The 21237-nt window shown below is 44.1% G+C and overlaps 1 protein-coding gene across 1 annotated transcript in view; it reads right to left on the bottom strand.

Annotated features, from left to right (window-relative positions):
* Nucleotides 1–21237, bottom strand: part of ENPP2 (ectonucleotide pyrophosphatase/phosphodiesterase 2) — a 104710-nt gene that overhangs the window by 83010 nt on the left and 463 nt on the right. The window lies entirely within an intron of this gene.

The raw sequence follows: 21237 nt of genomic DNA on the forward strand, positions 1-21237 counted from the left end.
TTGGGTCTATTTTGAAATGTGGGCTGTGGAATATACAAGCACGAGTGGGTGGGTCTATAGAACCAGAGAAAAAGGTTGTACCGTAAATTTCCCCTCCTTTACTGCCCAGTCTTCACAGGCAGGCTGGGACACTGTTCTCAACTCCACCGGCAGGTGAAGAAATGGAGGTTCAAAGAGGACGTGACATTTCCAAAGTGGTAGGATAAGTCAGTGGTCCCCAACCTTTTTCAGGCCACGGACCAGTTTAATGTCAGAAAATATTTTCACGGACCGGCCTTTAGGGTGGGATGGATAAATGTATCACGTGACCGAGACAAGCATCAAGAGTGAGTCTTAGACAGATGTAACAGGGAATCTGGTCATTTTTTAAAAATAAAATATCGTTCAGACTTAAATATAAATAAAACGGAAATAATGTAAGTTATTTATTCTTTCTCTGCGGACCAGTACCAAATGGCCCATGGACCGGTACTGGTCCGTGGCCCGGGGGTTGAGGACCACTGGGATAAGCGATTGAGCCAGGACTAGAAACCGGGTCCCCTAGGCCAGCTCAGTCCCCTTCCCACTATACCGAGATTTCTCTGTGTTGCACCGCACCGGGGCCTCAACTCCACACCCCTGAGACGCAGGTCCCTCAGGAACCTGTTCAACCTCCCAGCTTCTTCATTTCTACCATGGAAACCTTAGAATTACTTTTCCTTCTACGCCAGTCCTTCTATCTCATTTCTAATCCCACAATCTAGCTATAAGTTCTAGTTATTAAGTAAAGGTACCATCACTTATTAGAGCTTTCTGAATGCTATTAGCACCTGAGTTATTTTCCTTTTACTTTTAGACTCGTCCCTTCACCTTCGTGACTCTGGACACATATTAGAAAGTCAACTCTTAACTGTTCTTCCTTTTGTCCTCTCTGCCCCCTTCAAACACCATGTCATTGACTCCTTTCTTACCTAACCTGTAATGTATTCCATTCATTGACCAGACAGCCCTGCACTAAATGCAGATCTAATAATTTTCCTTCCAAACTTAAACCCTTCTAGTTGATAAGATCACAGCATTTCTCAGAGTGTGGGTTTTGGACTAGCAGGGTTAGAATCACCTGGAAATTTGTCAGAAACGAAAATCCTTTTCCGAACTACTGAATCAAAAAACTCTGGGGGTGGGTGCAACCCAGAATCCATGTTTTAACAAACCCACCAGGTGATTCTGAGGCAAGTTTGAGAAGCACTGACCTAGAGGATAAAATCTGAACTGCTTAGCAAAGCACCTAGGACTCTAAAGCTGAAATGAAGCTTCCTGAATTTCAGCCCCAGCTCTACCACTGTTTAACTGGGAGACCTCACATGACCCTTGTCCCTCCTAAGATTCACTTTTCTCATCAGTTTCCAGCTCATGGGATTCTTAAGGGTATTACATGAAATAATCCATGCGAATTGCCTAGCACAATGCTTGGCACAGAAGAATGCTTCATAAATGGCAAGTTTTCTTAATTAAAGAAATAGTTGCTATTCCTTGATTAAGCTGTGTTCTCTCACACCTTCAATGCTTATTCTATGCTGTGTCTTTGGCCTAAAATGTCCTTCTCCACCTAGTCCCCTTGACAAACTGCAACATTCTGGTCAGGTGTCACTCCTCGGCGAACCCTCCCATCGCCTCGATTTTGCCCTTCCCATGCAAAGCAAGGGGCTCCCCGCTCTGCTCCCACATTGTCTGAATCTCTTTTTAGGCGCCTCTATCCCTTGTGATGTCTTCGAACGCAGGGGCCAGTCATCCTTGCATGGCACGGAGCTTTGCATCTTTCCTGGGAGATAATGCCAGACAATAAATGTTTCTTGAATGAAGTTACTTGGCATCATGAGACTTGAATTGGAAATTGAATTCTTGTGTCTTTACTAACTGGCTGTGTCACTTCAAGCCCACATTTCTTCATCTGTATAGCAGAATTATTGGCTAATGCAGTGATCCGTAGCCCTTTTTGAAGCATTAAAACTTTATTTTCAAATAAAAATCTCAAAATGAATACCAGCATCTCAATTTGGAGTGGCTCTGCTTTAAATGGGGGTGGGGCCCCAGCATCCCAGCCAACTGGACACCTCCCTTCTCCCTGTGCACCTTTGTGGAAACCTGAAAATTCAGGAAGTGCAATTTGTGGGAGAAAAAAACAAAACAACTAATAACTAAGTTCATTCCACTCTTTAAATACTCTTCTAAATTTAACCCTTCATTGTAGTATGCACATCCCAAAATCTGACCCGAATTGCCTCAGGCCAGGTCTTCCACTGATGAGCGATGGACACTCTCAATGAGGTCAAGCTCTTCCCCCGAGGAGTTCAAGTCCATGTCTGCATCCACGCTTCTCCTCGCTGACTCCTCGGCACTCATCCTGATCTCAGTCAATCCAGAGCCTTCCTCAAGGCTCAGCGTCTTCACAACATTCCCCTCTCAACCTCGGTACCCACCGCCCCGTCCTCGAGTCCAGAACCCAAAGCCTTTGTCTCTTGCCTCTCTAGGCTGTTTTATTTGAGTACTTCTTGTTTTAACAATAAGAGCAATAAATTCACAGAGAATGAGGAAAGGAAACCACTTGATATAGAGACTAAGAATCTGGATTCTAGGGCCTGACCAACCTGGGCCTGCCACTTTCAAACACGAGACCTTGCTTAAGTTCTCAACACTCAGATGTCTTTTAACAGCAACAACAATAACAACAACAAAAGATATTTCTTTTCACCCAGGCTCGATGTGAAGACCAAAGAACACAATGCATGGTAGGTAAGCAAGTAGCTTTGTGTCTGAAACGCAGACAACACACAAATATTAGCCATTACTATCTGCAGGAGGATAAAGACTGCATCATCTGTTACATTGTCAGCATTCAGCAAAGTGGTGGGCACATCATAGGTGCCTAGTAGTGACAACGGTTCTAGGAAAATCCCTTTACTTGCGTTGAGATGATATGTAAATTAAAGTTAGCAATGGTGTGAATCCCTCTTTGCACAGTCTCGGTGACCTCGGGAGACAGGGAGCAGCACTCACTTGGCAGAAGGGAGGGGACCCTGGAGACAGCTCTGAAGGCGCTCGTTCAACTACAATAAGGAAGACCCTGTGTTTGGATTGGAAAGCCCCAAGAATCTGAACTTCAACTCAAGAGATCTGTTCAAACTCCAACCAAAGAGGAAGTCTATGCTTGCTAGCAGAATGGGATCATCACATGCTTAGCAGCCCAATGGTTCCCACTCGGGGAGGAAACAGAACCGCCCTGTCTGTGACTCCCCACGCGATCGAACAACAGCTATGGACTTTAACAAATCAGAAATGAAAGGGAACTTCCCCTGCCTGATAAAAATCTTCTACAGAAAACTCACGGTTAACATCACATTCAGCGGGGAAAGACTCAATGCGTTGCCCTCTAAGGTCAGGAACAAGACAAGCACGCCTTCTCTCACCACCTCTGTCCAAGACTGAATTTCCAGCCAGGGCAAAGAGGCAAGAAAAACAAAGAAAAGGCATTCAGGTTAAAAAGGAATAAAATGCTCTCTATTCACAGGTGACATGATCTTATATAGGTCTGGTTTCTAGCATATATAAAGACAACTCAGGAATAAAAAGACTCATAACTCATTTTTTAAATGGTCAAAGGGCTGTAATAAGACATTTCTCAAAAGAAGACATAGGAATGGACAATGAGTACGTGAAATGATGCTCACCATTATTACTCATTAGGGCAGGGCAAATCAACACTGCCACGAGACACCCCTTCACACCAACTAAGATGGTTAAAATGAAAAATGTAGTCATGAGTGTTGGTTGGGAAGGACTAGGAAAAATTGTAACACTCATACATCATTGGTAGGATTGTAAAATGGTACAGTCAATTTGGGAAACAGTTTGGCTGTTTCTCAAAATGTTAAAATATAGTTACCATATGACGCAGCAATTCCGTTCCCAGATCTATACCCAGGAGAACTAAACACATATGTCCGCATAAATCCTTGTGCATAATATTCATAGCAGAGTTATCAACTGACAACTAGATAAACAAAAAGAAATATAATATATTTGTGCAATAAAATATGATTCAGCGATACAAGGAATGAAGTTCTGATACATGCTGTAACATGGATGAACATTGAAACACATTAAGTGAAAACAGCTAGACATAAAAGCCACATAGTATATGATTCTATTTATATGAAACATCAAGAATAGGCAAAAGCAGGTCAAACAAGAGTATTATTAGTGGTTATCAGGTGATGGATGTGAGCGTGATTGCTTTGGGTGTGAAGTTTTGTTTGGGGTGATGAAAACATTCTCACATTACATACCGGTGATGTTTGCATATCCTTGAGAATGTACTAAAAACCAATGACATGTACAGCTTAAACGGGTGAACTTTACAGTTTGAGAATCATACTCAAAAGGAATTGCTGAGAGAGAGAGACTAGAACTAGTGAGATTATCCCTGCAGGGAGCAAATTCCAAAGCATCTGAACTCACAGAAAAGGAACATTAGCCTTAGCTAATGATCTTCAGCTCTCTGGCCAGTGCCTTCAAAGCTGTCTGCACGGTCACCTCAGTTGCCCTCCAAACCTAACAATTAACGGGAAGAAGAATTGGAGTCGTGGTATGGACCTGTGCATAATGAAGCCCTCTGCCTTCCTAAAAATAGGAGTTTCCTAGAGCCCTTTTATCTGCCATGCCACGTTTATTGCTGTCCTGTTTCATTTCATTTTCAAATAAAACACCCTAAGAAGAGAACCCAGTTCTTGACTGTAGATCTCGAAGGGTTTGACTCTTAATAGCAACAAACTGTAATCAGAATTTCTGGGAGAGTTGTGGAAATTTAAAAACTAGGCCTTGAAACAGCATGGATGGACCTTGAGGACATCGTACTAAGTAAAATAAGTCAGACAGAGAAAGAGAAATACCGTATTGATCTCGCTTATATGTAGAATCTAAAAACAACAACAAAACTGAGCATACAGATAAAAAAAAACAGATTGGCAGTTGTCAGAGGTAGTAGGTGGGTCTAGGTAAAATGGATAAAGTGGGTCAAAAGGTATAAAATTCCAGGTTCTGGCTGGTTGGCTCAGCAATAGTGCATCAGCCTGGAGTGTGGGAGTCCCAGGTTCGATTCCCGGTCAGGGCACACAGGAGAAGCGCCCATCTGCTTCTCCACCCCTCCCCCTCTCCTTCCTCTCTGTCTCTCTCTTACCCTCCCACAGCCAAGGCTCCACTGGAGCAAAGTTGGCCCCGGGCACTGAGGATGGCCCCATGGCCTCCACCTCAGGTGCTGGAATGGCTCCGGCCACAATGAAGCATCGCCCCCTGGTGGGCATACCGGGTGGATCCCGATTGGGCGCATGAGGGAGTCTGTCTGACTGCCTCCCTGCTTCTAACTTCAAAAAACTAAAAATAAATAAAATGAAATAAATAAAAAGGTATAAACTTCTAGTTATAATATAAATACCATGGGGATATAATGTGCAGCATTATATAAATAATTATAGTTAGTAATACTGTATTGAATATTTAAAAGTTGCTGAGACAGATTTTAAAAGTTCTCATCGCAAGAAAAATATCTGTAACTATGTATTTAGGGTGACGAATGTTAACTAAACTTATTGTGATCAGTTTGCAATATGGACGAATATTGAATCATTATCTTGTACACTAGAAACTAAATAATGTTATATGTCAGTTATACTTCCATTTATAGAGAGAACAACACTTAGTATTTGAGGAATACTTCTTTTTCTTTAAAAAAAAAAAGCCCTATGAGTCGGAAAGATCAAAGCTCACTTACCCTTCCCACTTTGTAATCAATAATACTGCCGAAAGGCTGTTCCTAGGCAAGATCACAGAGCTAAAGGACCTCTGGCAGGAAGATCAGGAGAGTTCATAGGACAAACAGGATAAAGGGAAAATGAAAAGCCAGTATTATGAGTTATGCCATACCTGGCGTGGAACAGACACTCCATCAGTGCTAGCTAATATGAAGTAACCTGCTCTCTGTCAGCCAGCCTACTAGAGACACTTACATATGTTGCCTTATTCAATCTTTATAAAACCCTGTACAGTATTATCATTGTTCATATATGACCATATGGGGCTACTTGCCCATGTTCAAGTACCTATTAACTGGGGAACTGTCTTTTCTCCATGATTTCCCAAGGAGGATTACAAAACGGGTAAGATCTAAAAGGAATGGGATTGTCAACTATTTGCCAGAAGAAACCTGAGTCTATTAAAAACAGCGAATCTGATCAATGTTTGATAAGTCTTTATACTTGATAATGTTTCTTAATTCAGAACGTATCAGAAGCTACAGATAAACGTCTATTCTAAGCTGACCTTGTTCTGATCCAAAAAAAAAGCATTGGTTAATAAGGAAGTGACCAGAACTGTGGGTGTCATAGCCATGTCATTTTGAAGCTCCTGAGAGATCAAAGGGAACGCTGGTCATTGTGAAGTGACTGCCCTAAACTTTGGAAATCCAGAGTTTTCCAAATCCCGATAACATTGGAGCAATGCAGATATAGTGAGCACTAACTACGTTAGCTAGTGCTTATTGAAAGCTTACTCTGGGCCAAGGACTACTTGCTATCAGGGATATTGAGATTAAAAAGCATGTTTTAATTAGGAGACTGGAAAGTCAACAGTTCGTTAAAACACCATTGTGATGTCTGGCCTGCGGTGGCACGTGGACAGAGCACCAACCTGAAACGCTGAGGTCACCAGTTAGAAGCCCTGTGCTTGGTGAAGGCACATACGACCAGCAATCAATGAATAACTAAAGTGAAGCAGTTATGAGTTGATACTTCTTGCTCCCCTGCCCCTCTCTCTTCTCTTTCTGTAAAATCAACAAATAAAATTTTTTAAATAAATAAAATAATAAAAATATTTTTTAAATTTAAAAACCACACTGTAGTGAGTTCTGTCATTCACCTCTGGACGGGTATGCGTGGAGGGTCCTGAGAACGGGCTCCCTCACCTCCTCCACCCCATCTCCGGGGGCCTCCTGTCTTACAGATCTTGTAGAATGAGTGGTACATACAGTTTATAGACTCTTCCAATTGTGCTCCTGACATTGTCCTTATGCACGAGAGGAGATCTGGGTGCAGAACTGAGACAGGGTCCATCTTCCTACCCCTTTTAGTGGCTCCTCTGGGCAAGCAAGGCTGTGGACATGGGAGGCTTTTGCACTATTACATCTGTGTCCCTTCAGCTTCCTAAACACCAGAAGGTATCTGTGGAGGTGACACCGATGGCAGCTTCCTGATCCTGAATCCAGGCTAGGAGGGATGTTCTTGAACTCAATATTCCAGCGACAGCCAGCTGCCTTGTGCTATGTACCATGGTCTGAGTCAAAATCCAGAAATATCTTGTCAGGTTGAAAAAAAAAATGGAGAGAGAATCAGTTCGATCCATCTGGGATAACAGTCTTGAAAGAGAATGCAAAATTCAGTGATACAACTTCACACTGGGAGAGGCCAAAATTGACAACAGTTCTCGGCAAAAAGTAAAAAACAAACTGGCAGTTTTTGTTATCTACAATTTCTATAGGAGCTCATGCTAGACCACAGCTCTAAATGACCTCATTTTTATCTCAGGTGCCTTTAATACAGGGGTCCCCAAACTACGGCCCACGGGCCACATGCGGCCCCCTGAGGCCATTTATCCGGCCCTCGTAGCACTTCCGGAAGGGGCATCTCTTTCATTGGTGGTCAGTGAGAGGAGCATAGTTCCCATTGAAATACTGGTCAGTTTGTTGATTTAAATTTACTTGTTCTTTATTTTAAATATTGTATTTGTTCCCGTTTTGTTTTTTACTTTAAAATAAGATATGTGCAGTGTGTATGGGGATTTGTTCGTACTTTTTTTTATAGTCCGGCCCTCCAACGGTCTGAGGGACAGTGAACTGGCCCCCTGTGTAAAAAGTTTGGGGATCCCTGCTTTAATAAGCAATCCCTACCCAGATCCAGGGGAGAAAAGTTCAGCAGAGCCTGGGGCAGCCCGGGCTCCACCTGCATGGTGTTCGTGGCTGGGTGTCTCACTGTAGGACCTGACTACTAGGGAGCAGAGAGAGACGCAGGATGGGGATGAAGCAGCACCCGTATCCCCCAGCCCACTCATTCATCCACTCCTTTGTTTATTTACTCAACAAACTCTTACTGAGCACCTAGTCTGTTTCAGGCATTGGGGATACAAAGTGGACAGAATAAAGGCTCTGCCCCATGGGTCCCACGCTCTAGTGAGAGAAGAAGTATAATGTCAGGTGGTTGATAAAGGATGAGAAAAACAGAGCAGAGCAAGAGAACAGAGAGTAAAATGAAAAGAGCAATGCTCAGTTGGGTGGCACTGAAGGTCTCCCTGGAGAGGTGACATCTCAGCACGAATCTGGATGGCGTGAGGGAAGAACACGGCGTCTCCGGAAGCAGCAGTGAGTGGAAGGCCCTGAGGAAGAGGTGGCCTGAGAAAGAGGTGGCCCTGTATACAAGCAAGAACCCAGCGAGGCTGGAGTGGAGTGAGAGATGGGGGGGAGGGAGCAACAGCAATTGATGTCAACGTCGTGATCGGGGGCTGGCTCATGCAGGACCTTAGAGGTCATAGTGGGACCTTTGTGTTTCATTCTGAGTGTGCTGAGAAGGGACTGGAGGGACATAATCCAATTTGTGTTTCAAGAGGCTCGCTCTGGCTGGTATTTAGAGAATGGACACTCAGTGAGCACCCCATCTGGCAGATGGTGCAGCCTGGGTGCCCCGTGTGAGTAGTTGGAGAAGGTGGGTGGCTGTCTTCATTAAATATGCAAAGGGCAATGCAAGACATAGGAGTTTTATTGGGTATATTTCCTGGGGCAAAACTGAAAGTTACAGAGAAGCCATCCTTCGTCTCATAATAGGAGAAACTTCCTAACTATCAGGGCTGCCAGAACCCTCATACAAAAAAACAAATCCATCTAATATTTTCCTCTCTTCCTAAAGCTCTTAAGGAGCTGAGTTCTCCCTCTGTACTGACCAGCATAGAGCTACTCAAATTAAATAACCAGGATTCAGTTTTATTCTTTTCTGGGTAAATCAAAAGGGAAGGGAAGGATCCTTATACACAGTGTAGTCAACCTAGTCCCTACTGCCCACTAGTGGGCATTCCAGCTTTTGTGGTGGGCGGTAGCGGAGCAACCAAAGTATAAATAAAAAGATAGATTTAACTATAGTAGGTTGTTTTATAAAGATTTATTCTGCCAAACTTAGCGAAAATCTGACATAAAGCATATAATTATTATTATATGCTTTAACTTGCTGTAACTCTGCTTTATAAATTTTATAAAGTAAAGTTACTTCCTTACTTTATAAATCATCATTACTGTGGAACTGGTGTGCGGTTAGAAAATTTTACTAACAGAGATACAAAACTGGGCGGTAGGTATAAAAAGGTTAACTACCCCTGCTTATACACATCTTGTTCTTACCATTTCATCTCCTGAAGGAAATATACATATAGATATAGCTAGGTGTGGAGAGATATATAATTGGTGTGTGCGATTTAATTTATCTCAATGAAAGGGACCATTGGTCAGGGCTAGGCTAAGAAGAAGAGAAACACTTCACCAAATAATCGAAAGACTTAAGCAAGACACGAAGTAACATACTTTTGGGTTGCCTAGAACAAGCTGACCTTATATTGCCTCTCCCGGCCTTATAGGTCTCTCAATCTTCTGTAAACACAGAGCTGCTTCGAGGTTGAAATCCAATAACCTCAGTTTGCCGAGTATTATGCAAGAGAATGCAGAAGTTTTGGCCCTTATGTGGCCCTGCTAAGCTTCTGTTGCTCTTAGAAGAGATGTTATACAACTTGTTAATCACTGAAATCCTGAGCTCTCAGGCTTGGTTCAAGTCACGGCTCCAATGCTCCCTAGCCGTGGCCCTGGAGTTAGGAAACCACCCCAGTGCCTTCCTCACAGGGTTGCTGTGGAGATTAAATAAAACAATCCATGTAGTTAGTGCTCATTGTTATTAAGAACACCACCTAGAATGTGCCAGACATCACGCCAAAAAAGATCTCACTGAATCCTCGCAACGATGTTGCAAAATACACATGGCTTTCTCTTTTTTAAGAGACTTGCAGAAGTTCAAGTCATTTGCCCTTGTTCCCGCAAGTTCACTCGGACTGGGGTCTGCCTAACCAGAGCCCTGCTTCTAGGTATGTGTCGTTATCATACACGCGGTTCACTTTGTTTTTTTACTTTTAATAAAAGGTCTTCCCATCACACGTCTGGGAGACAGTTGAGGGGCTTTGCTCTAGTGCCTTTAACGGTTCAGAAACAGAACAGATGCTGTCCAGTTCGCACGGGCACCCACTGGAGGCCGGAGCCACTATACCCACGTACTCTTTTTTGTGCCTTCTGACCAATGCAGCTGGCTTTTGTGTGCCTTCGGGTTTAGGGCTGGGTAAACCTCAGTCACAGATGTAGATAGCCTGTGGCCTCATGTGACAAAATATTTTGCAAAAGATGCTGTTTTCTCCCTTTCCTGGTCTTCTCTCCCTTTCTGCAGCTGTTTCCACTTCTTCCTGAAAATTGATCGAAAATTCTGAAACTCTATTTTTGCCCTTAGTGTCTCATGTGACTTTACCATTGACAATGACCTGGTTGTTTTATCCCCAACTGCAGGACAGTTGATGAGATGCCAGTGTTGGGAACAAAGGTTGCTGCCTGACAAGGGACTCCTCTCTCAACACGCACCAGATTGTAATGACACCAAGCACAGCAACAGCTCCTGTAACATTTAACAGAGGACTTGGCATTCATTCACCTGCTCATTCATCCATTTATGCAGCAAATAGTTTATTGGAAACCTGTTGTGTTCCAGGCATTCTTTTAGGCCCCAAAGACGCCAACAATTATCAAGAGAACCCAAATATACTGTTCACAAATATTAGGGGATATTTTATTGCTTCATATTTGTTTTGAAATATCCCCTAATTTTTGTGAGCGGTACGCCGTACCTGTTTGTGGAGCTTACATTTTTTTGAATGGAAAAGACACAAAATTTATACCTATGTCAATTAGTGATAAAAAGCTATAAAGAAAGAATAAATAGGGAGGCAAAAGTGATGGTGAGACTGCAGTTAGCTTTTGAACCACACAAGTAAGGCCACATAATCCTATTTAGAAGAAGAGTTTGAATAGTTTGCCCAGAGTCACCCAGTCCATGTTAGAGAGGGGATTTGCCATATTCTGACAAAAACATTCATAAATACAGCAACAATGATTACAACATTTACCATTTTAAAGTATAGAATTGCACGAATTATGTATCAAATCCCATGTTAGGAGTAAAGAAACCAAGACTCAGAAAGATGAAACAATTCGCTCCAGGCTACACGGCAACTGGTGGAAGAGGATGTCAAGCCAGTGTGAGTGGTTCCAAGTCCCTGCTCTGTCCACCTCACCTCACCTGCGCTGTTGAGTTTCTCAGGTCGGAAATGCTTCTGACTAAACCGAAAGACCCGCAAAGACAAGGATGGTGTCTTCATCATCTCCCGAATGTTCTACAACATCTGGCATCGGAAGTGTTGAACTTTTTGCATTCAGACCAGCCGCATTCCCCAGACAGACAGAACTCTAAACACCCAAGAAAGACAGATGCCCTAAGTTCCAGACCTTCCTGACTCCCCTTGGCCGTGGTACGCAGTGTGTGATGAGCACTGAGGCAATACTAGCCTTGAACCCCAGAGTGCCAAGTCACTCTCAGCGTTCACTCGCCTAACTCCCCCCAAAACACCCGTCTTTCCACACGGACTTGTGACCTGCACAGACTTAGGTGCCTCTGTATTAGAATTGTGTTTGTCTAGCAGTGAAAGCAATAAACAAGTGGGGTGCGCATGCCTGCAATTTTTTTTTTTTTGTATTTTTCTGAAGCTGGAAACGGGGAGAGACAGTCAGACAGACTCCCGCATGCGCCCGACCGGGATCCACCCGGCACGCCCACCAGGGGCGATGCTCTGCTCACCAGGGGACGATACTCTGCCCCTCTGGGGCGTCGCTCTGTTGCGACCAGAGCCACTCTAGCGCCTGGTGGCCAAGGAGCCATCCCCAGTGCCCGGGCCATCTTTTGCTCCAATGGAGCCTCGGCTGCGGGAGGGGAAGAGAGAGACATAGAGGAAGGAGAGGGGGAGGGGTGGAGAAGCAGATGGGCGCTTCTCCTGTGTGCCCTGGCCGGGAATCAAACCCGGGACTTCTGCACGCCTGGCCGACGCTCTACCACTGAGCCAACCGGCCAGGGCCCATGCCTGCATTTTAATCAAGGTCATAATCCTAGGGAGTAAAGGGGCCATTACAACGAATCTGAAGAGCATGCAGACGCTTCCTGCATCACCCAACTCCAGTCCTAGGATGCCTTTCCCAGCACTCAGCGGTGCCCACAGCTGCACTTTGCATTTACCAGCACTGACAAGCACGTGGAGGCTAACGCATGGCAAATTGCCAGAATGGCCGAATGAATGATTGTCTTCTTATTGTTGCTCAAAATGCTTTGTAGGAGTACAACAGAGCTAACGAGAAACTTTTTGAGACGGCCTACTTTTCACTGACTCTCAACCAGTGAAAAGTAGAGTCAGGCAAACACCTGGATTCAAACTCCAGTCCTGCTACTTACTAGATGGCCGAGCCTAGAAATTCTGGCCCATTGCACTTCTCAGTCTCAGCCCAGAGAACTTCCCTGACTGCACTGCCTCCCGGCCCAGGTGCTCTTTCTCTCTTTCTCACTCCACCGCGTGTCTGGCAACACCCAACCCCGACTCCGGGCATATGAGCCTCCCTCACTGGACTGTGAGCTCCCCGAGGTGAAAGACCAAGTCTCTGTCCCTCCCTATGTATCCCTGGAGGCTAGCACACGCTGCCTGGCACACAGGGATACTCAATTAATAGCAGCTGAGTAAAGTAAGGGAGAGAATGGTGAAGAAAGGGGAAAGAAAAGGGAAGCTGAGTGCTGAGAGAGAGCAGAGAAGGGATCGGGCAACCATACTGCCACTTTTCTCTCTGAGAGGTTTGCAGCAGGGTGCCTGGGCCCTCCCTCCATCACTCCCCAGCCCGGCTCACGTTCTCAAGAGTTTTCCAGATCCTAGCAGAGTGCTAAGCCCCGACCCTAGGGAAATAATGCCACTTTCTGGCTCCTGTTCCCAGGCACCCAAGACATGCTGGGAAAATTGTATAAAGTCCTATGGACGAGGTCCACACAAATGCATGTGCTTGACTTGAGCAGAGCCCCCAGGTGCCCCGGCCACCATATTGACTGGCCATTGAATTGTTTGCTATTACGCTGAGCGTGTTTCCAGTCTTTTCAAGCCTTCCACACTCCCATCTCTCTCAGGGAACAAACTTACCTCTTCATCACCTCCAAAGATCAAGGCTATTCTAATATGCTTAATATGCACTATATACAGATTTTATTCCTGGCGATTCCAGAAACAAGAATATACATTGGAGGGTGAGGGATACAGGTAAAAACCGATGTTTCCCCCTTGTTTCTTGCCTAAGGATCAAATTATAGATCGAGGTATTGCTGAGGAAAATGCTTGTCTTGTGTTATTTAGGAAGGTCATTCTCCAGCAGCTTGACTACATTTTTAGTCAACCTGGAGCTACTGGGAGTGGATATTAGAAGTGTAATTATCAGGAGTAACAGTAATAAGATGTTTAGGGTCCAGCAAACACTGGACAAACATCCTGTAACATCTCACAACACACCATACCAAAGCAAACACAGCCAGCCAAAGATTAAAAGATGTACTCGGACCAAAGCTGTCTCTCACGAAGAAGCTGGAAAAGCATCTCTCCTAGCTGTTATCTGACCAGAGGGAGCTCTGTGACATCTCTCACTCACTCCAGCCACAGTCCTGTAAATAGGTACTATCACCTACCATCTGTAATGTACGGGGGTAGAAACGGAGGTGCAGAAAAACTGGGTGATCTAACTGGGGCTTCAACAGTCTGGCTCAAAGCCTCACTCGTTAACCAATACACCATCCCGTCTGCCTTGTCTTTGAGATGGGCATTGGTAATAAGACATCACACATCAGCTTCCCCATTGTTAAACCCATTTATGACAAACGCAGTTGACAATCAGCCTTTGGACAAGTGGTAGTAAGAGCAGAAGTGTTGGAATTCAACAGATCTTGGTTTGAACTCTAAGAATTATAAGACTTTTCCCAGTTAAACCCTGTTGGGCCTTCATTTTTCATTTTAAAAATTGGGGATAACAGTTCCTCCCTCAGAGGGTGATTTTGAGCGGGTGTAGGCAAACTCTTTCTATAAAGGACCAACTAATAAATATTTTAGGTCTTGAAGGCCATACATAACCACTGTATCCCAATGACTCGGCTTGTTATCGAAGCGTGAAAGCAATCACAGATGGGGGTGGCCATGTTCCAGTTTAATTTAATAAAAAATAAAAAAACCAGGTGGTGACCAGACTTGACCTGCAGGCTGTTGTCTGCCTGGTTTTGAAGATTACATGAAACAATGTATGTGCTCTGCTTGATTCCCAGAATACAACAAGTCATCAAAAATGGTACTTGATTGTGACATCGGATCATTTACAATAACATGGATGGACTTTGATAACATTATACGGAGTGAAATAAGTAAATCAGAAAAAAACTAAGAACTATATAAATCCACACATAGATGGGACATAAAAATGAGACTCAGAGACATGGACAAGAATGTGATGGTAACGGGGGGGGGGGGGGTGGCGAGGAAGGAGAGAGATGGGGTAGGGGGAGGGGAGGGGCACAAAGAAAACCAGATAGAAGGTGATGGAAGACAATTTGACTTTGGGTGAGGGGTATGCAACATAATCAAATGTCAAAATAATCTGGAGATGTCTTCTCTGAACATATGTACCCTGATTTATCAATGTCACTGCATTAAAATTAATAATAAAAAAATTTGGAATATACATTAAAATATATGAGAAAAAATAAAATGTGCTCTTTTGATCACCCCCAAAAAAAGAAAAAAAAAGGTACTTGAATTATGGTGTCAACATGAGATAGTCTGAAGCCTTCCTGGGTAAATGTATAATTTTCATAGACTTTGGAAAAAATATCAACCCTTTACCGCCAATATGACCTTATAGGTAGGGTTGCCAGAGACAATACTTTTTTATAATATTTTTAGTCTTTGGGACATAGTCATACTAAAAAGGTATTCATTGTTTATTTGAAATTGAAATTTAACAGGGGTAGCCTGGGTTGGTTGGTTTGTTGTTATTGTTGTCTGTTTTGTTTTGTTGCCTTTCTTTTCTTTTCAAAATCTGACAACCCTATTTATAGACCTCTATGGCTCCACAAGTTGGGAATCACTGGTTTTATTTATAATAAAATAACCAAACACAAGCAACATTTTGTTCTTCCAGGGAGAAAAAATTACATTCTTATGGAATTATCCCTAAGGTTCAAAACTAATAAGTCCCCTGGGTAGGAGCCACTGAAACACGATGAGACATCCAGGGTTCTGTGCTTACCGGTGCCAAGAACAAGCTTAGGTCACCCAAGGAAAAAGTGCAATAATCTTGCATTTGTTCCTGCTGATTAAAATCGAGGACCTTCCTGGAAAATGTGAGGTGCCCCTCACGTCACTATGTTCAATTAATGCTTGAGCAGTATTAATGATGGAAAAACTCCGTTACATCCAACATGTCTAAGAGTTTTGCAGTTAGGTTTGTCGGTAATCAAACTGTGTACTGAGAAAGTCCATTTTGTCCGTAAACAGAGCTTCTGGGTGGAGGAGAAATGTTCTGTGCATGTAAACACAGGCGCCTCAACTCCCGACAAATATTTGATAATGAAGATGTGGACGGAGTCGGTACCTTCAGACTGCAGCCAGCTCCCAACAAGTAGGGTTATAAAATCACTTTTAGGGGATTTAGAAATAAAAAAGAGCTCAGCATGCCACTACCCAGGTCTTTTCAGACTTGAAGGAAGGAAGATGATGTGTGCCGTGTCCATGAAGGGAAAAGGCATCATGTTTTAATTAATTAAAATAGTACCTTATTTAGTTTTCAACAGTTTGTCCGCTCTACCCATCTCAGCTGTGCAAACTTGAATAACTCACTTAGTCTCTCTAAACCTCCATTTCCTATCTCTGAAATGGATTTGAGAAGTCCCATCTCTTCTGCTTTGGCCAGGATCAGAGGAGATAATGGATATGACAGTGGTTTGCTAACTGATAAATGGCCATCCACTGTCATCTACCATCCCATGAACAGCAGCAAAACCTCTGGGGGATTGAAGAGCAAAATAATGTTGGATGGCACGGTCCCAGCAGCAACCATGCGAAGGGGATTATGCTCCCATGAAATCTGTATTCATTTGCTAAGGCTGCCATAGCAAAGCGGCACAAACAGTGTGGCTTAAAAAACAGAAATTTATTGTCTCACAGCGCTGGAGGCTGGAAGTCCAAAATCGAGCTTTGGCAGGATGGGTCCCCTCTGAGGGCTATCGAGGAAGGATCTGGCCCAGGCCTCCCTCCTTGGCTTGCAGATGGCCACCTCCTCCCCTGTCTCTTCCTATCATCTTTCTCCATGTCTCTGTGTCAAACTTCCCCTTTTTATAAGGACATTAGTCATATTGGAGCAAGGCCCACCTGATGACCTCACTTTACTTTGATTACCTCTGTAAAGACTCTGCGATGGTTCATTTTATGTGTCCATTGGCTTGGGCCACTAAGGGATGCATCGAAATGTTTCTGAGTGTGTCTGTGAGGGTGACTCTGGAAGAGATTGGCATTTGAGTCAGTTAGGTGAAGAAGATGGCCCTCCAAGCGCAAGTGGGCATCATCCAATTCACTGAGGGCCTGAGCAGAACAAAAAGGCAGAGGAAGGGGGAGTCTGCTCTTCTTACTTGAGCTGGGACATCCATCTGCTTCTGCCCTTGGGCATCGGAACTCCCGGTTCTCAGGCCTTTGGACTCAGATGGGGACTTGCACCATCAGCTGCCCAGTTCTTTGGACTTGAACTGAATTACACCATCAGTTTTTCTGGCTCCCCAGCCTGCAGATCACAGATCATGGGACTCCTCAGCCTCTGTAAGCCAATTCCTACCCTCTCTTCCCTCCCCACCCCCATGCTTCCTCTCTTCTCTCTCTCTCAATCTATCGCTGCCAGCCCCCCTCCAACCTCCCATACGAACACATACCAATTTGCAACTGACTTTTAGGATCCAGTCACAATACATTTTATGTACATCTCTGCACACTCCTCCAAAGATAAAAAGTCAAAATAGACGACAACTTATAAGCTTTTAGATTCCTAATTCTTATTCCTTCTCTCTGAGCTGATGTGATCAGTGTGCTATCCCTCCGTGGACATCAATTATATTAATAAAATAAGAATGAAGGGAGAATTCAGCAGCATACCACCAAAGACATCCATCTGTTAATCATCTCTCCTTTAATAAATATATTCAGTGAGGCATTAGTCCAGCCCACGTACGCCCTTCTCACCCAGAAAAAAAAATCACAAGATCTGGTCCCTTCTTGAAATCAATGTTTTTAATTGATTAATATGAAGTGAGTATAACCATGTTCCAGGTGCCTTCACACACTTTTTTTTAGTTAAAATTTCCAGTGCTTGTTATTCCTTTTTTATAGATACTAAAACTATCACTCAGGAGAAAGTAAATTTACAACTAGTAAAAGCCAGAGCAGGAATGAGCTCAGATCCTGTGACATCAAGTTCATGTCAATACCACTCATGACACTCAGATCCTCTCAAAGGAGAAAATATACATAATTTGGACTTATGCTGCCTAGCCAAGCAGTGGTGCAGTGGATAGAGTGTCAACCTGAGACATTGAGAACCCAGGTTCGAAACCCCGAGGTTGCCGTCTTGAGCACAGGTGAGTGCAGGCTCATCACCTTGAGTGCTGAGTCGCCAGCTTGAGCGTGGGATTATTGACATGATCCCATGGTCACTGGTTTGAGCCCAAAGGTCGCTGGTTTGAAGCCCAAGGTCACCGGCTTACGGAAGGCATCACTGGTTTGGTCAAGGCATGTATTAGAAGCAATCAATGAACAACTAAAGTGCCTCAATTATGAGTTGATGCTTCTCATCTCTCTTTCTTCCTGTCTATCTGCCTCTCTTTCTCTTTTTTGCTTTCTCATTAAAATAATAATAATAATAATAATAATAACTGGACTTTCAATGGCTCCTATTAATCACCATCTACTCTCCCAAGTATCTATTGAATGAACTGATCATTTGATTAGAGATTCTTAACCTGAGGTTTATAATAACTCAAGGGGGTTCAAGGATAGACTTGTATGAACCTCTCCGAAGTTTTGTGAAAAGTATCATCTGGTATATATTGTGCATTTTTTTTAGATTAATGTACATCCAAATCTCAAAGGGACCATGGCTTCAAACAAAAACAACTTGCAATTTAAACAACTTTCTATAGAACTTAATTATCATTCACCTCTCTGACTATAGTTTTGGGATGCAACTTCTCTCTTTAGAAAATTAAAATTAAAAAAAGAAGAAGAAAATCAAAACTGAATTTTTTCCTTCTAGTCTCTCAAAGCCTCTCCCAAAGCCTCCATCTTCACTAGAAAACCTTCGAGATCTCCCCTGCTTGTCCTTTCAGAGGTCTCTGGACACTTTCTCTGATATCAAAGATACCAGCTTCTACCTCTGATGCTTGCTTCTCAAAGGGCTCTCTTAGAAGCACCCGTTTCCTCACCTTCAGTATTCTCTTCCCATGCCAGGTTGTGGCTGGTAAAAGATCCCTTTGCCTTCACAAAGCCAAAGCAAAATTGCTAAAGGCCTTTCATGCACCTTTACCTGGCCTTCAGCAAGGTCAGGATGGTTGCAGGGAGCAATGGGAGAAACACTGCAGGGGAGATGTGAATTGGACAGGGAACTGGTAAACAGGGAAACTTAGGGCTTTATCTCAAATACGTAGAAAGTGTAAACCCTTCCTTTGTTAAATAAGTGGAGCACTGGGTCTTTTCTGATAATCATGGTTGATCTTTATTCTTCTTTCCTAATGTAGACGATAATTTCCAGACATGCTTCTGTATCATTGCTATCCTATTCAGTACTTGAATATAATAGACATTGACAGGAATTGCACAAGAATTCCCAAGACTTCACTGAGCTTCCCAGTTGGGTCCAGGTTTTAAGGATGCTAAAATAGAAAAAGCTGCTTCCTGCTCCTGAGTTTACAGACCAGTGGAGGACAGACAAGTAAAGAGCTGCAATAAAAAAAAAAAAAAAAAAAGGTAAATGCTCTTACAAAAGGAATAAAGGAAGCATTGGAAGCCTACTGGCAGGCCACCTAATCCATTCCAGAGGACAGAGGGAAAGTAAACTCTCAGCTGAATCTTCAAGGAAAAATAAAGTTAGACATAGACCTGAGAGAAGGATGAGGACAGTCATGTTTAATAAGCAGTTTAATATGCCTAAACTTGCAAACAACATGCACGGCATATGCATTAAAATGTGGAGACAGAGTGAATGACAAGAGATGAGGTCGAAGAAGAAAGTAAAAGGCAAGTCGCAGAGAACCTGTATACCCCAACGTTATTCTCAAAAGGAAAAAGATATGAATCCACTGAAGACTTTTCAGAAAAGATCCACATGATTGTATGGCACTTTGGAAAGACCAGGTCACAGTAGCAGGAGAATTGGAGACACGGGTATGTGTATGAACTGCATTAAGCAGGTAGAGTTGATAGTGATGGACTAAGTGTTACGAGTGAAAGAGGATGATACCGGTGTCTGGCTGGGACAAGTGGCAATGTCACTTGAGCAGTGGAGCATAGACAAGGAGGAGATGACCTGGGAGAGATGGAGGGAGAAGACAAGTTCAGTTTTGCATATGGTGACTTCAAGGTGCTCCATAGGACATCAAAGTGGAGATGTTCTGTAGCAAAGGCGAGTACGAGGGAGAAAATTAGGATAGGCGATGGATTTGTATGTAGTGGCCAAGCCTCTGGAGTAGATGAGATCATCTAGGGAGACTACAGGTTGAAAAAGGAGGAGAGTCAAGAAACAGCAGATACCCCAACACTGAGAAGGGAAGGCCTTTAAAGGCCTTATATAGTAACCGAGGTCAGAAAGAAACCAGAGAAGCATGGTCTCCTGGAATCCGGGGCAGGGTTAAAAAACAAACAAACAAAAAACAGAGAGGGAATGCCAGGCAGTTCAAAATGCCACTGGAAAGACTAGGGGGAAAGGTTTAGCGATCAAGAGGTCTTGGCTGGCCTGCCTAAGGTGTGTCTTCCCAAGCGGAGACCAGGCCGATGCCACCAGTCAGCTGAGTGGAGTAACTGGGTAGTGAGGGCACGGAGAGAGCCAGTGTCGCTCTTGGAAAAAATTTGGTCGGGAAGAGAAGGAGATGGCAGCTGGGGGGGGGGGGTCGGAATCCCCCCAAAACATCCAGTGAGTGGAAGCGCGGCAAACCTCCTATCCTCTGCAGAACCGGGTGTGCGGATCAGCACGTAAACACGCGGAACAGCAGAGCCCCCTTCCCTCTCGGCCTGCTGAGCCTTAGAAAAGGCTTTTGTTTTCATTGCCTTTATCAGTGAGAATGGGCTCCGGGCTTCCCCTGTTAAAGTGAAACCAGAGTGTGGCAGGGCAGCCATCCCGGAAACCCTTTGACCCACCGCTTGCACCTGAACGCGGGAGGTGCCCACTGCCCCTGCCGACCCTTCCCACCTGCTGTGTTTGCCCTGGGAGATTTCCAAGTCCAGATCAAAAGCCCTCCTACTCAGTTGTGACCCCAGGCTCCTTCGACTCTTATCCAAAATTAGCTGGGTCCACTTGAAAGGCTTGTTTAAATAGCTAAGAACAAAGGGCCAAGAGACTGGGCGCGCGGCTCTGTGCAGGCGAGTCCCCCGTCTTTCCTTTGGAGGGGCCCGCGCGGGGACCCTGCCCCGCCGAAGGGGCTCCCTCCATCTGTGAGATGATTCTACTTCCTTTGGACCCCAGAGAACATTAATGGAACAGATGGCTTTAAAAAAAGAAAACTCCTTCTTGCAAAAAAGCCCGTGTCCAACAGGTAATAAACAAAACGCCTCGCAGCCCCGAGAGGACAGAGTTCATAGTACGGTGCAACTGGCTTGTGCCCACGCGGGCTCCCACTGGCCACGGGTTCGAGACTCGGGCACGGCCCCTCTCTGCCAGTCCTACCGGCTCGTTTTCCAGGACCGAGATATACAGATTTACAAACC

Source organism: Saccopteryx leptura, chromosome 3, assembly GCF_036850995.1.
Source record: "Saccopteryx leptura isolate mSacLep1 chromosome 3, mSacLep1_pri_phased_curated, whole genome shotgun sequence".
Classification (NCBI taxonomy): Eukaryota; Metazoa; Chordata; class Mammalia; order Chiroptera; family Emballonuridae; genus Saccopteryx; species Saccopteryx leptura.